Source organism: Rattus norvegicus, chromosome 6 (assembly GCF_036323735.1).
Source record: "Rattus norvegicus strain BN/NHsdMcwi chromosome 6, GRCr8, whole genome shotgun sequence".
Classification (NCBI taxonomy): Eukaryota; Metazoa; Chordata; class Mammalia; order Rodentia; family Muridae; genus Rattus; species Rattus norvegicus.
In genome coordinates this window covers 52,071,074-52,087,891 of record NC_086024.1, presented here as the reverse complement: position 1 = coordinate 52,087,891, position 16,818 = coordinate 52,071,074, and the positions used below count along the sequence as shown (strand labels likewise).

Here is a 16,818-nt window from a genome sequence, read left to right as displayed (position 1 = left end):
TTTCCCCATCTTTATTAAATTTGGTATTTCTTATTTACATTTCAAATGTTATTCCCTTTCCTGGTTTCCATGCCAACATCCCTCTAGCCTCTCCCCCTCCCCTTCTACATGGGTGTTCCCCTCCCAATCCTTCCCCCATTACCGCCCTTCCCCCAAGAATCCCTTTCACTGGGGGTAAAGCCTTGGCAGGACCAAGGGCTTCCCCTTCCATTGGTGCCCTTACTAGGCTATTTATTGCTACCTATGCAGTTGGAGCCAGAGTCAGTCCGTGTACAGTCTTTGGGTAGTGGCTTAGTCCCTGGAAGCTCTGGTTGGTTGGCATTGTTGTTCATATGGAGTCTCGAGCCCCTTCAGCTCCTTCAGTCCTTTCTCTGATTCTTCAATGCAGGTCCCGTTCTCAGTTCAGTGGTTTGCTGCTGGCATTTGCCTATGTATTTGCCATATTCTGGCTGTGTCTCTCAGGAGAGAACTACATCCGGTTCCTGTCGGCCTGCACTTCTTTGCTTCATCCATCTTATCTAGTTTGGTGGCTGTATATGTGTGGGCCACATGTGGGGCAGGCTCTGAATGGGTGTTCCTTCTGCCTCTGTTCTAAACTTTGCCTCCCTATTCCCTGCCAAGGGTATTCTTGTTCCTTTTTTAAAGAAGGAGCGAAGCATTCACATTTTGGTCATCCTTCTTGAGTTTCATGTGTTCTGTGCATCTAGGGTAATTCAAGCATTTGGGCTAATAGCCACTTATCAATGAGTGCATACCATGTGTGTTTTTCTGTGATTGGGTTACCTCACTCAGGATGATATTTTCCAGTTCCATCCATTTGCCTGTATATAGAGAATTCTTAAGACTAGAAAAAAATTAGTTTAGCAAATTTGGAGGATAAAAAGAACAATATAATAAAACAAATTGTATTTCTATTCATAACTCCTATGGTCTGAATTTATGACTCCTCCAAAGAGCATGATGTTGCAATTCCAAGCTGTAAGGGTGGTGTGAGGGATGGGCTTCAGTTAGGTTATGAAGGAACCTTACAAGTGGCTTGAGAAAAATTCCCGTAATTCCTTACTCCACATGAAGACACAGAGATAATTATTCAGAATGTAGAAATAGGCGCTCACTGGACACCAACTATGCCACTGCCTTGACACTGAATTTCACAGCTCCAGAAGTTTAAAGAATAATTTATGTTGTTTATAAGGCATTCACTTAATATTTTGATATAGTGCATGAAATAGACCATGAAAATTAGAACTAAAAGTATCAAAACCAAAAAGTAGAGTTAAAAATTCCTGTTCAAATTACCATTGTAAAGGATGAATGAGAATAAACTGAAGAAAAGAGATTCAAGTATTTATAACTACAAATTATTGTGTTTTTTGGTTGGTTTGTTTTTCAAAAAATGATTTTTTCACTTTTGTTGTTCTTGTTTGTTTTCTTTTGTTTTATGATGTAGCCCTGGCTATCCTGGAACTAGCTCTGTCGACCATGCTGGCCATGAACTCACAAAGATCCCCCAAATGCTGGAATTAAAGACATGTACCATTACTGCATGCATAAAATAATGTTTTAAAGAATGAAAGATATAAATTAAATGGAAATATATCTCATGTTCATGGACCAAAAGACTTAATATTAAGACAGTTATACCCTAGACTGATCTGAAGATTCTAATCAGTCTGTCAAAAATGCCTGATGGATATCCATGAAATTATTAAGTCAATCCTAAAACTCCCATGGTAATGTGAGGACCAGTTTTTGGTATTTATAAACCTATAAATAGACAGACAGACAGCAGTTGAACAAATGGGGTGCTAGTAAGGAACCGAAATGCATCCCAATAGACTCAGCCACTAAGAGGAATGAGTGCCTGCTATAATACTGTTTCAGGGAAAATGTAGGAAGACCAATGAGAAAAGTTGGTCAGACAGGGAAACCCTCAATTGGTTTCTCTTATGTAAAAGGTCTAGAGCAGACAAATTCACCGAGCATAAATCTTAGCAGTTTTGGGATTGTTGAAGAAACTCTAATGTGAATACCTGTCCAGCAATAGCCAAAGAGCTCTGTGGGTATTCTTTAAGTCACTGGCTTTCAAAACATGTAGGCTAATTCTCAGGAGAGATTTAAAAACATGTGTTTCCACTGTGAAAAGAGCAAGTGAAGAGTGGTCCCTTTCCTCTCATGGCATCTTAGTTCTAGTTCCCAAGATTCACCAGTCCTGGTCCTTCTTGCCAATCACTTCTCAAGGTGATGGTTAGTGCGAAGTGACAGCTTGACAGAATCTATAATCGCCCAGTATATGCCTCTGGAAATGCCTGTGGGAGGTTATCTTGATTCTACTAATTGATGTGACAAGGCTTGCACTGTGGGTGGCACCATTCCCTAGCTAAGACCATATTTTAAGGAATGGTGATGTTTCCTGTGGAAAGTCCTCTTGAGAAGACTCAGCAAATCAAAAGTCTAGTCCCAAAGCCTTTTGAAAGTTCCTTGACCTCTTTATCCTTGGACCATCCAAAGGACAATTGGTGTGATGTGCAGAAAAACAAGTTGCTAGCACTGCCCATTTCATATGATATGTAGAGAGAGCACGGCTGTGTCATGAGGAAGTTTAAGCCACCATCTACCCCAACACTAGGCTAGTCTATACATCAAGAACAAGAACCTGTCTGCCAGGTTCAAATGACTCGAGCTTTCATAGTAAAAGATGATGCTGAGAGGGAGCTAAGCACTTTGTAGCGTCCCAGAGAACTCTAATAACGTCAGATATTGGTCTCCTCAACAAGGAAAGGTAATACCTCCACAAAGTGCAAGCTCAGGATAGGGTCAGACTTGTTCTAATCTTTCAGAAAACGTAAGACCTTTACCCAATTTCTCTGAAGGGAAAGGACCCACTTCACAATTAGGAATAAAGTTAGTGACGATCTGACATGCTGCACACAGAATCTGCACTTCATATCCCTAAGCAACCTCACTGCCCAATACAGCAGTCTGACAAGGGCAGAAGTACATCAGCAGAAAGTTTGCTCATGATAGCAGAGTCCAGCATCATACCAGGAGCTGCGAGCTTGCATGCCTAAAACAAGCCCAGTGCTGCTGCCCGGATAACACAGCAGGTGCATTCACATGTCTTCACACAACGCCTCCAAGCCAGTTGGAATTCTGCTTTGAAGGAATATCTGCCCTATCTAAATGCTGCTGTTTTTCTCAAATTGTCACAGTGTATGCCAGCCCCTGCTTAGCTCTTCCCTGTATAGCTACTGGCTGAAGGATGAAGGTTCTAGCCATTCACACTTCCTGAAGTTCAGTATCTTAGCAGCAGGGTTCAGGCCCCACAGTACAGGGAATCACATTTGTTAGGGGTTCTGACAACCTGTTGCCATCACTGTCAACATTTTTTCTCAGGGTGGGACCCCCATATACACAGACACAGAGGCCTTGGTAGAAGTGATTTAATGACCTAATCTGAGCTGGCTCAAAATTTCACTTGCCATTGATAGACACCCTTCCTCAAGGCTCGATACTCTTTAGGAATGGCCTGGAGCAAAATTTAGAATCTCGGCCTTCTCAGAGTTAAGTGACAAGAATCAGACAGGGGAAAGGGGATACATGAGAAGGTAATAGGATGGGTCAGAAAAACTCATGAGCGTCAGGAGCAGGACTGTGGGATGTGGGATGGAGGGAGCTGCATCAACAGGCAGGGTAAGTGCTCACTCTTCGCCACTCTGTGTGCTTGATGAGGGAATTATTTAGTTCCTACCCACAGAGAACGGGCAGACAACCCTCAAGGAACTCAGGATCCCATTCTCCTGTGTTTATATCACATAATTGGAGGAAGTCACATGGTCATCAAGATTAGAGTATGGCAAACAAACAAATAAAAACAGGTGCTGTCTTTTAACTATCACAAAATGAAAACCAGTGGTATAGTAGTCTATTTTAAACCTGGTGTAAATGCTAGAGAAACAGGCTTTGGTTATCAGCAGCCACATATCCAACCCTGCTTGGCAAGTAGACACTCTCAGTTCTTCACACAACACTGGAAAACTGGTCCCTCTTCCCTATTATGGTGGGAAAATCTGTTGATGAGTCTGTGGCCCCTGCCCAACACTGCTCACAGCACTGAAGTTTCTCTTTTGGATCCACAGATTTAAACTCCTGCGGTGGCCTACGTACTATGACAAAGACAGTGGGACAAGTCTCACAGAACTGCTACAACCTAGTTACTCTCCTCAGCCCTTTTGTTAGTGGGTTGACTGTCGAGGGGAATCCAGCGCATCACTCCCAGGCAGCACCAGCCTTTCTGTCTCATGCATGTTCACTCCTGACTTGCTCACGGCTTGAGAAGGCCTGATGCTTGTTCATCTCAGGAACACATATTCTCAGTAAAGCTGACCCCAGGTGCAGTCTTCCCATGACATCCATCACCAGCTCCTTCTCGGAATTAGAATTTCTTAACACTGTTTTCTACTTTTCTGAGACTAGCTGGCACAGCCTACCTTTATTATGACTCTTTATTGTTATCTTCTTTGGGCCTACATTTCTTAAGATTTCTGGAAGAATCAATCGTACTCATTATAGAGTTCCCATAGGCTCAGAACAACACCAGTAAACATTAGCAGAGTTGGATCTTATACAGGTGGCCCAATCGGTTGTAATGTTTCTGGGAGCACAGACAGTATAAAATCCAAGCAGCTCAGCATATGCCCCAGACATTGGCTTAGTCCCACTGATAAGATGTTTGCCATTTTCCCACCTCCCTGTCCTTTTGGGTCACACTAGGTGTGTCATCCTCAGAACATGTAGTGGTTTCAGAGATTTCTTGTTCCTGCATAGACAGGCGTGCCCCAAACAGAAGTCGATGTCATATTAACCTGCAAATTAGCATGCACAATTATTACTGGGTTTGTTGGCCCTTGTGTAGGTTTCTTTTAAAAATAATTGGAGGATTATGCTAGCATAATTGTATTTCTTGGGGTCTTGACTGCTGATAGAAGACTTATGGGTATAATCAACTGCTCTATGATTGGATCTGAAGCCTGCTTCACAGGAGGGAATCTATACCACTACTGTAAATTCTATCAAAATCTCATGGTGGTGAGGTCATAGGTCCTAGGAAGGAATCTTAATTCTGTCATTCAGTTGAATGGACACAGTGTTGAGTTTCCTTCTAAATATATATTAATGTGTTCCCATAGATAATTACTACTCTCAGCCTCAATCAGAGCTGTGTGCTCAATCAATCCCACCCCCCTGCACTGTTTAGCTCTTATTCAACTTCACACAAGCTGGAAATATTGTTGGAGGACCTCAACTGTGAAAAGGTCTCCAAATTTGGCTTACATAGGCAAATCTGTGTGACATTTTCTTCATTAATGGTTGGTATGTGAGGGTCTAACCCATTGTAAGTGCCACTCCTAGGCAGCTAGCTAGTCCTAGGTTTTATTTTTAAGAAAGCAGACTGAAGAAGGTATTGGGAGCAAGCCAGTTAGCAGTCTTCTCCATGGCTTATGCTTCAGTTCCTGCCTCCATGTTCCTGACTTGCTTGAGTTCCTGCCTTGGTTTCCCTCAACAGTTTGTGATTTCAGAGATATAAGCTAAATAAAGCATTTCCTCTCTTTTTCAGGTTGCTTTTGGTCATGGTCTTTACAACAGCAATGGAAACCTAAGACATTCTCTTTTTGGTGAGCTGCAGGGAACCTTTGGTTATAGAAGATCCTGATAGTAAATGACCACTGAGAGCGCACCCCTAAACAAGACAATTATGCCAGTCATTCCAAGGTTCAAGAGTTACCGAGGAGGAAGTGGCTGAAAGAATGTAAGAGACAGGAGAAAGAAAAAGGCTACAACATGACATCTTCTAAGCCCTGTATAGACATTGTGAGCATGAACTTTCAACTACTAGAGATGATGTCACTGGGTCACCATAAGAATGGGCCCACAAGCAGTCAGGAAAGGATGGGGGAGGGACTAAGAGGACACTAGCCCTCACTGATGATAGGTTCAGAGAAAGAGGGAGTCATTGCCTTTGGTTGAGTACTCACTGGTAATGGTAATCCCACCAGGCTCCAATGGATAGTCCTAACCTGATAGTTACCTAGCTAAATGGTCCTAGTTAGACTAAAAGGATCATGAACCAAAATGAAAAGTCATGGATTTGGGAAAGGAACAGGTAGAGATAAGGGAGCGATAAGGATGGGAGGCTATAAGAGAAAATTGTGTATGTAACCAGAATGCATTATAAACATATGTGAAATTTTCAAAGAAACAACTTAATTATTATTAATTAATAATAAAAAAGACTCCTCTGATAAAGAAGTAGACCAAAGACCAGGGAACAGTGTGTGTGTGTGTGTGTGTGTGTGTGTGTGTGTGTGTGGTGGGTGGGGTGGGGAAGGGGAGTCTTGGCATCTCCATGTATTCAGCACAACAGCATGGGAGAGACAGGTGAGGACAAGGTACAGACGGCACAGTATCAGCGTAGTGCTCAGCCACATCTGCGGAGCACAAGCTCTCTGCATAGTTACAATGTATTAAGACTGGAACTAAAAACTTAATTGTATTATGTTTTGCATTTTTACTTTCAACAACATATATTTTAGATGCATACGTACAGTGAGGAGGGCATCAAGCAAAAGGCAAAAGACAAAAGCTGAGAAAAACCAGGCAAAGCTCACAGCGGGTCTCATGCCAATAGCAGAGGCGCTCATGCAACTGTTGTCCTAGTTTCCCTGGGAAATTTTTTCCATGCCTGGTAAAGGGCTACCTGTCAAGGTGAACAGGTAAAGTGAAGCTGTCCTGCCCAGGCTTTGAAGTTAGAAGTGCAAGTTGCAGGGCAAGACAGACATCTAAGTGGCCTGTGGTGACCAAGGGTATTACAACAGCTTTTAGCAAGCTGACAGCTCTATCTGTCAGTTGGCAGAGAGCCTGTGTGTGGCTGTGACAAGAGTGACTTTTCAAAGCTGTACAGCCGTGTGCAAAGTGAGCACAGTGCTGGGCTTGGCGTGGCCAACTACAGTGTGTCATGTTAGCAGCTGGTGGAGTCCTTAATCTAGAGCCATATTCATCAGGCTTGTCACAGGTACTACAGACAAAGCAGGGCAAAGAGGAAAAGGAAGACCGCAAAAGTCACAGTGCATCTACAGTAGTTTTAAACGGGAATCATGCATGTCTCTGAGGACTTCTTACCCTGGAAACTGCCATGCTCTGTGACCATGGCAGTTATTCTACCTCTCTGAGCTTTCCTACCTTCTTCTATAACATGGGGAAACAGCTATCACTGGCCGTTATGAAATGAAAATGAAACAGGAAGTAATACATCCAGGAGCTAGTGGGGTGGTTGGCCTGGAGTAACCAGTGAGTGAGTACCATCTGCTCAGAATACACAGCATGAGGACGGATAAGAGAGCTCCCTGGTCTGCAGGCTCTATGGACAGAATGCTGGCTTACTTCAGCTTGGGCAACCCAGAAGGTGGCATAAGAGAACTGCAAAGTCAGGAGACAATGTTTCTCAGAAAGTGATTGCACGTAGTAGGCCAAGTCTGAGAGAGCATCCTTTAGAAGATGCTATCAGTGAGTTTCCAGTCTAAGCATAAATGGTTTGTACCCCTTGCAGCAGCTACTGGATATTAGAAGTATGTTCCCATCACAGGTGAGGGGAGGGACCAGTGCAGCAGCAGGACCAGCCCACAGTTAAAGAGCTGATCTGAATTGGGCTGAGCTGCCAGGAGCAAAGTGGCACTAGATTCTAAACCATTAATAACAGTGCCCCCCTCACTCTGTTAGTACAATGGTCACCGCAGCCCTGTGAGGTCATAGTATCCTATACTTTAATGACACATGAGTCAGAATGTGAACTTCACAATGAGGATGGTTGGCCACAGCGTCTGTGCTGTTTCTTGATCAAAATCCAAGAAAACACTGTACTATACAAACACAGGTGGGGTTGTACCTGGAAGTGTCTTTCTAGTTTTTCCCCATGAAATGCCAGAAAAGCAGATCTGCTCCTTCTGTGAAGCGTTAGGAGTCTCGCTGAGTAATGAGATGACAGACAGCTGGCTGTTTTGCTCTGTCAGATGCAGCCATGGGATCAGACCACAAAACACAATGTCTGCAAAAGGGAAGGTGCCCTCCACATCACACACGGAGGCTTACCCTGGCTTCCCACAAGGCTTACCTGTTGTTTCCCAACAGGAAGTAGTGCTGGGGACACTAGATACACAGATTGGCTTTCCCAGCAGCACTGAGTCAGGGAATCTGGACTGGGAGTCCCAGCTCTTGTCACCGAACATCCAGGCTATGCATCCCTGCCCAGGCTAGAAGGATGAACAGCAAATACTTTTCTTGCAAAGGGACTCCATGGTTGTGGCTGCTTGTCTTGTGTTGTGGCTAATCCATCATTTCCTTCTTCCCATCTCTGGATATGGAAGTCAGCAGGTAGCTAATGAGGTCCTTCTGATGACAGTGCCGTGCACTCAGAGGCAGGCCACTGATCATGAGATGTTCAGAACTTACTCTAGGGTTCACTATGAGGTTCACTATGGGTTGCTGAGCCCACAGCCCCAGAAATAGCTCCTTTGTGCACAGCCCTTCGCATATGGCTAGACAAAACCGGTTTTGAAGCTCTTATATTTAAACATATCCCCAAGTTACACTTGCGTGTGGCTCCCAGAGAGACTTCTGCATTCTGCAGGATATGTGCTTGCAGCCGAAGAGCACTCGCCGAATACCCCCATCTGCGCGAGTCTCTAGGCTGATCTAGTCTACCCTCACAGAGATGGGAGGGAGCTGAATCCTAGGCAGGCTTCCAAAATCTAAACACCGGACAGAGATACCTACAGGCCTCATTTTTTTGTGGCCTTTAGGAGACAAAATTATCTTATTACCACCACAAATATTCTATACTTTTCAAATAATTTGGTCAAAAAAAATTAAATAAATCCGTGCAACCCAAGAGTTAAGTTACACAGTGCTGGTTCTGAGGGTCACACAAATAACCCAGGCAGAGTTCATATGAATGGTTGCAGTAAATTATTCTGAATGACCAGTCTTACCTCCTTCTAGACAGTAGGTAGTTTTTCTCTCAGGGAATATCTAGTGATGTGTGGAAACACATTGGTGTCACAAATGTGGAGAGAAGAAAATTGCTTCTGGTACCCAGAGGGCGAAGGCCGGGATCCTAGAACACCCTGGGGAGGACTAGAAGATCATTTGACTGTCAGCTTATGCATGGGTAGCCTTTGCAAAAACCTTGATTTATCCTCTTGTCTGCTGCAATGGGGACATGTGGCCGTGCCAAGCCACAGAGGGAGCAGGATTTGTAATGTTTTTTTTTGCTTCCATCAGTGCCTATCAGGACACAAGGAGATGCCAACAGCTGCTAAAGTTAGATGGCCAGGCCTGAAGTGACCTCCTGGGAGCCAGGCAGCCTGCTGACAGATCTGTATACTCCCACAGCGAGCCCAGCCCAGCAGGGACCTCAGAACTCCTCACAGCACCAGTAGGCCAAACAATAAAAGCACTGGTGACCTGGAAACAAAGCCAAGATGACACAGACAGACCCAGTGGCTTTTCCCAAAGGTAGGGAGGCTAGTTCCTTTGTTCACGTTCACTGTGGCGGTGAGGTGATTTCTTTAGCTTCAGCAGCCACTCCCTAGTGTACGTTGCTAAATCACAGGTGCAGGCACGCTTTTGCCTGTCGGGTGTTGACCTTCTCGCAGGGGCAGATTCAGTCTTGCTTCCGAGCAGACCATCTCGGTTTTCGTGGAGATGAAAGATCTAGATTTAGCTCTTCTGAGGATGTGCAGCTTCCCTTTTGACCTCTTTGTTTTTATTCGGTTTGAAAAAGCATAAAAGGAAGTCTGGGAGACCAAATATTGGAAAACCGTTCCCTAAACCCTAAAAGCTTCTGGAAGGCCATGATAAGTAGATCACAAATGGAATCTCAGGAGAAAGTACCCAGAAAAACAGGGTTTTCACAGAATTTTCCCTACGTTTACCTTTGCAGCCCTTGCCTATTAAATGGCACAAGGACTTATTCACAACCAGTGTCAGATCCTGCTTGTCGTTCCCTGTTGAAGCAAGGCGGCTCAGCTGCCCCTTGCTCGCCCAGACCGACTGACTCTGTTTCCCTTAAATGATGGGAGTACCACAACATAATGGGACGGCATGGCTGTTTCTCTGACCACTTCATGGTCTCTGCAGAACTGAGAGCACTTGGTGCTAGGGGAGAAGGGTTAGAGTCTGAGAAGGTCTGGAACTGAGTTGATGAAGAGGAGATGCATTTGTGAAAGACCTGGGTGCCTTAGGCAGCCAGGGCCAGGCCCTCTGCTGCGCAGGAGAAGAAACACATGCCTAGTGCTCCAGGAGACAGAATGTGAGCACTGCAAGCTGGGGGTGGTGGTGGTAGAATGGGAGCTATTCCTTCCTCACCTTACCTCACCCTTGTCCCTTCCCCATTATCACCTCAGCTCACAGCTCACCTTACTCTCCCTCCTCTCATTCTCACCTCCCCCTCACTCCCATCATCACCTCAGCACATATCACCTTCAGCATCAGCTCTGTCTCAGCTCACCCTGAGCACACCCTCACGCTCATCTTCACCTCACCTCACCTCACCACACCCTTAACTCACCTTCATTTTTACCCTCATCTCTTCCTCACCTTCATTGTCATCCTCATCTTCCTCCTCACCCCCATCTTCTCCTTCATCTTTACCCTCATTCTCTCCCTCACATGACCCAACCCTTACCTCACCCCACCTCACCTTCACCTCATCCCACCCTCACATCCACTCTCTATCTATCGCCCCTCAGCACTCCTGGCAAATGATGTTGTGCCCCAAGCCCATCCATACACAATAGTCTCTTCAGTGAAGTGCAGGTTGAAACCTTATGCTAGGGGTTAAGCACATACTCTATGACCTCTTTCCTCCCTTCAGACCTAGGGATCCAACTAATTTTATCTGCTTGCTTGCCATAACAAAGGAACGAGCAATGTAAGAGGGCACTGACTCGATGGAAGTCAACATCCAGGATTCACGTCCCCACTCACATCAGGGAGTGCTTGCTCCCTGAGTAGACAGCAATGTTTCTAAACCTGATAGGGGCAAGGATTCCTCCAGCTGGCTACCCAGCAAGGTTTACTCATGGACCTTCAAAGGAATATAACATACAACCACGAAGAAAAATACCAATAAGATTAATTTGCTATTTTGTACAATGTGTATGTGTTTCTGGGTATGCTTTGAGAGCAAGTGAGTTCTATATTAAAGGTGTTTTTAGAACTCACACATTTGTAGTAATTATCCTTTCACCCACTGGCGAGCACTACCCGTGTGCGCGGTGTGTGATTACCAAGTGGCTGGCATGCTGTCTTCAGTGTCAAAGCTCCTCTCATGTGTGGTATTTTCCATGGCCACACGCTGGCTGTCTAAGCTCCCTAAGACCCATTTTTAGCATATGCAGAATGAAATTTTAATACTACAATAGCTGTGAGCTCTGCTAGGCAATAAATCCATCCATTCATCCACTCGTCCATCCTTCCTTCCATCTACTCATTGATAGGGGTGTTTTAAAGATTAACGGAGACAATGCATTTAGAGCCCTTCGTGTAATCTGGTCCGTAAATCCTGGGGTGGCAGCTATTACTGCTGCGCCTCCTGTGAAAGGATCGCCAGCCACCACCTTCTTGAAAGGCAGGATCTATGATTAGTTTCTCCCATTCCGAACACTTCAGTGGTTCTTGATTGCTGAGCAAATTAAGCACACGTTCGTCATCCTGCTGGCGTGCCCTTTCCTGGCTCACATTATCTCAGAAGCCTTCCTTATCCCCCAGAGCGGCTGTCATTTTCTTTCCCCAATCCCTTCGGCTGAGCACTCTCACTGCTATGCAAATGCATTTCCTTGTTTTTGTGCCTGCTGTATAAAGGCCTCCCCTTAAATGAAATGTATACATTTTTGGCAAAGAGCCACGGGTGTACTTGGTGCCCAGTAAACGTTTGAATGACACCTTAGCGCAGTCAGATTTATAGTTTACTTGTGAACCTGAAGGCCATCGAGGAAACGCATATTTTATTTTCTTTGGAAGTTAGATTTTTATTGATTAGATGTCTGCGTGGTTTAGGATTAGATAGTGTGCTGGGATTGATTATGAAAAGGCTTTTTCTTTGCTAATTGCTCATCTGCCTTATTCTCAGTCATGCTAAATATGTATACATTGCTGGCTTCTTTGTCGATCCTTCTTGAGCCTTTGTGACTATGTAACAAAAGAATACCCAAGCTCCCTTTTTATCATGTAAGAGGCAGTCTGTGTGTCCTTTTCATCTGCCGATGCATCCCAGGAATACATAGATGAAGTTAATTAGATCTCTATGGTATATAATGACTTCATGGAAATCTAATTAATTTAACCCCTAAATCACTGACTCTGGATAGGAAGTCATTTTTACAAGGTCACCTCAGAGCCAGGCCGTCATCTTTATCCTGCTCCAATGACAGCTGATACCCAGTTATAACATGTCCAGCCAGCCTCCAATGGAAGGTAGTCAGATAGTCTCAAAGTCCCATGCATCATAGAGGTAAGCATTTTAACAGCGACGTATTCCTATCACACAGTGTCACAGCCCACCTTGCACTCTGTGATGGTGACCATTCTGGCTGAGAAATCTGGCGAGCAATGCTCGTGTGTTTGGTGCTAATTGAGAATTCCTCTGCAGAACAGTCTCTGTTGCTATGGACACCGTCCCCAAAGGAGGTTTAGAAATTCTTCCACATGTCTGCATGTGCCAGAGAAAGCCTGCCTACTTCCTCTTTAATTCTCAAAGAAATCTCTGTGTGTGGGTGGGAAAGAAATCACCCAACACTGCAATATTCCAGCAACAAAACAAATATATTCACAATGGCCTTTCCAAGGACCCACATTTGAAAAATTAATCACATGCAGTCACTTAAAACAAGGTCAGCCCTGCTTCTGCCAGGGCTGCTATGTGTGCTGGGTCTCAGTGCTTATCCCAGAGCTAGGAAACATGGCTGCTGTGACAGTATACATCAGAGGAGTGCCACCCTTCCCCATCCCAGCCTTTAGAGATACAGAAACAGCAATGGCAAAATGGCCATAGAGCAGAGAGGGAATGGCTCCTGAACAACCACTTGACTGCCATTAGCAAGAGGACAAGGATATCATCTGATACACTGGGTCCTACCATCTTAGGTCAACAGGAGCATTGAGACAGGCTTCTAATGTTCTGTGGGCATGCACCATTGTCCCCCTTTGCCAAGTGGATCCTTCAGGCTCATCCAGCGATACCAGCACTATGCTGGCGGGTCTGCATCTCTGGCTCATTGCCAGGTGGCCCTTTCTTCTTCACGAGGGCTCCTGGGATGGCCAACAAGCTCCTTTAATTAGAGGCAACACTAGCAGAGGCTCAAGAGGGCTGTGGTAGGAACGTATCATCTCAGATTCAGATGAGGAAAGGGGGCCACTTGAGGGACACCTTCACATTGCTGTCAGGCAGAGCTATGAAGATAGGAAAGTGTAAAGTGTCTCTCCACAACTCCATGCTTCTAGGCTTCAGCATAGCAGACCCCAGACAGCAGATAGTAGAGTTCTGACTGGCCCATTTTTTGAATCATGTGATGTCACTTTGTTGTAAGAGTATGTGACTATCACTAACATGGCATAACACTATTGACTACAGAACAAACATTGCTGTTCAAGTTACATTATGAACATCTTACAGCCTCACAACAGGTACCCAACAGTTGGAACAAATGATTAATATGCTCAGAATGCTTAAAAAACAAAACAACTAAACTGCTACCTTGGAAACAAAGAAAATGGAAGCATTTCCCATGGGTATCGGGTCTCGGTTTGAAGTTGGGAATGATTCCATCCTGAATATTACCAAAGTATTAAACTCAACTACTATATTGAAGATGGAATCACCTAGTTAAAATTTAAAGACTGGTGAAATATTCAGCAACAACACAAAACTAAAAAGAGAAACACGAAGGCTGCATTTGGAGGAAGCGGGTGAGGCCAGCAGTGGTGTAGATAGAATGTCCTAAGGAACAACCCCTGTGGTACAGTGGCCATCATATGAGAAGTGGCAAAGAGGCTGGCTGCCTTGCTGGGGCAGACTGCATGGCTAACGTTTAGCTTGCAGGACGTCCCTCTGCAGTGTGTCAACAGAAGCTCTGAATAACATAAGAGGCATTTCTCACCGCCTCAGCCCCACAGGCGCCCTGCAGACTCAGGGGGTGCTCTGGAGCAGGGGGCAACCAGCCACTGCGACCATCTAGAGCTGGGTCTGCCCTTTGCCATAGAGAGGCTTCTTGTCCCATCCACAGCAGTCATCCTCCTGAAGGAGAAATCTTCCCACCCAGAGTGGGATCCCGGGTCACTCAGCCCATTATAAACACTTCAATGGGAGACATTACTGTTATTATCCAAGATAATAGATTGGATCATAGCTGCAACCCTTTTTATTACTGGAAAATGAGGCTCTCATCTCCTCATGCTCTGTAATGACATCTACTTTTATTTATTGATGATTTTATTTTATACCTAAGACAAGAATGATCCAATCTTCAGAAAATGTAATTTAGCAGGGGAGGTTTTGCAAAGCGCCTGTGCAGTGCTGTCTGAAGTGAATAAGTATTTGACCTGGAGCAGGAAAGATCGAGAGCTGCCACAGAAGTCGGCACCTTTGTGAGCTGGGACCGCACAAGATGCACAGTACAGGACTGTAGATTAGGGTCAGAGGTGTCCTGAAGAGCTTTCTCTTTCCATCCTGGGCACAGCTGTTGCTGCCTTAGAGAAAACCCAGTGCCGCACAAGCCATATCCAGTCCTCTTTTTTTTTTTTTTGGTTCTTTTTTTCGGAGCTGGGGACCGAACCCAGGGCCTTGCGCTTCCTAGGTAAGCGCTCTACCACTGAGCTAAATCCCCAGCCCCCATATCCAGTCCTCTTATCCTGTCCATAGGGACAACAAAACTTTGTGCTGCGCTTTCTTCCCTCTCTACATCTACGACACACAGCATTTGTTTTCTCTCTGGGTTCAAGATGCTTTAGGTTTAAAATTTTTTTTATAGACAAATGCACGCACATGCACACACACACACATATGCACATACACACGCGCAGATGCATACACTCACATACACACACACACACACACACACACACACACACACACACACACACATGCACACACAAGGGTGGACTGGGTTGAAGGTAATTATAGACAACATTTTCCTGATAGAGTTTTCAGAGACGCTTAAATAAGAAGGCATGGCATGTTACAAGCCTTTCTTATAAATCTCCTTCATACCTTTCACACTTGTGAAATGAATAGGCACTGAGGGAAGAGAGCCGTATGAAGCCCTTGCTAGATCTGAGCACCCCAACAAATTGGCACTTGAGGTAGCATAGTATACAAAATAGAACTTGTATGCATGCTGACCGGAGGAGAAGGATGTATTCCATTAGAGTCAATACAACAAACACCAGGGTAAAATGCACTATTCACCTTTATGTCTAAGGGGTGATGACCTACATGATAATGCAGAACAATTCTGGGTTAAACCATAGTTAAGCATCTTCCAGTCAGGAGCCAATTCTAACAAGCATCAGATCTGAGCAGCTTACAGGAAACCAGCCTCCCTGGGAAGTACGACACATGGCCCGGCTCACAGAGACAGGGGTTTCCACTCTGAAACAATGGAAACAGCCCAGAGTAGGGACAGCATATATACCTGCTGTCCTGGATGCCTTTCAACTTCTAGAGAAAGTGCAAAAGAATGTTCATTGTCACTGGCTGAACTCTTCAAACTGGGCCATATGCTGAGTCTGCCTTCTATAAATAGGGCCCTGACTGCAACCAAATTCATCTCCCAAGGCTGAAGCCCGCTGTGTCCATAACTGCATGATTTAAACAGCTCCACCCACACATCAGGCAGCCCACTCAGTCTCTTGAAAAGCAAATCGTCAACTACAAGCACTTGGTGCACAAGACACTTCAGAGACATTTTGAATTCAGGATTTTTTTTCCTGCCCCCAAGTCTGTCCTTGTGTCCTGTGGCTAATGATATTCACAGCTATCCTATAACTGATGCCCTGGGAACTCAGTGCAGTAGCCAATAGCAAGGCACTGGGTAAACAGAACAGGGATGTCTTTCTGTGTGTTTTTGGTCCTTGGTGGCTTTTATTAAGTTACTGAAACACCCAGAGCCCAGAGAACATTGTCCATAAGGGAGAGATAGTTTCTACCTCACACAGCTGTTGCAGGAACTGCCTTATATCAGGAGATATGTATGGAAAGCCATCCTGAGAATTCTGTCCAAGGCTCAGGAAACAAATCAAGCAAGCTGTAAACATCCTACCAGAGAGTCCAAGGCTGGGTTCAGGCTCTGGCAGCAATGGCAGTCACCCCACAGGACATGTTACTGTATTTGGGTTGTGACTGTGAACTAAACTTCAGTCACTTTTCCATCCCTGCTACATAGCATTCTTGCTTTCTGTCTGACAGCAGCCTATCGTTCTTGCCATCACAGGCAGAGGGGGGCAGGCATGATAGGAACAGGAGCCTGGGGGGAGAGCAAAGCAATCTGGTATCAGTGTTCAGTCTGCATTTCCCCTCACTGCTGTCCAAACTGCTGCTTGGTGAGCTGTTGTTCCCACTCCCCCCCCCCCCCCCCCGACAACATGATGACCCAAGATCATGATCAGTTAGCCTGAAAGGGAAAACCAGGCAAGGGTGGAATACTGTAGGCAATGAGACCTCAGGCAGCAGTGAGTATCACCAGCACAGACTTCAGAGAGACGAGT

General features: G+C 45.1%; 1 protein-coding gene and 1 long non-coding RNA gene across 64 annotated transcripts in view; one reads left to right on the top strand and one right to left on the bottom strand.

Moving 5' to 3' along the window:
• Myt1l (myelin transcription factor 1-like) overlaps window positions 1–16,818 on the bottom strand; it is a 398,973-nt gene that overhangs the window by 203,939 nt on the left and 178,216 nt on the right. The window lies entirely within an intron of this gene.
• The window catches only part of LOC134479354 (uncharacterized), a 155,782-nt gene that overhangs the window by 125,289 nt on the left and 13,675 nt on the right, over window positions 1–16,818 (top strand). For 5 of the 14 annotated variants that reach the window (XR_010052571.1, XR_010052576.1, XR_010052569.1 and 2 more), the window contains one exon: window positions 5,618–5,809. The exons of 5 other annotated variants lie outside the window; for them this stretch is intronic. This is a non-coding gene — a long non-coding RNA (uncharacterized LOC134479354). Of the gene's footprint in view, window positions 1–5,617; window positions 6,320–16,818 lie in introns of those variants that run through there. 4 more of the 14 variants (XR_010052575.1, XR_010052574.1, XR_010052565.1 and 1 more) reach the window with 2 other exon arrangements.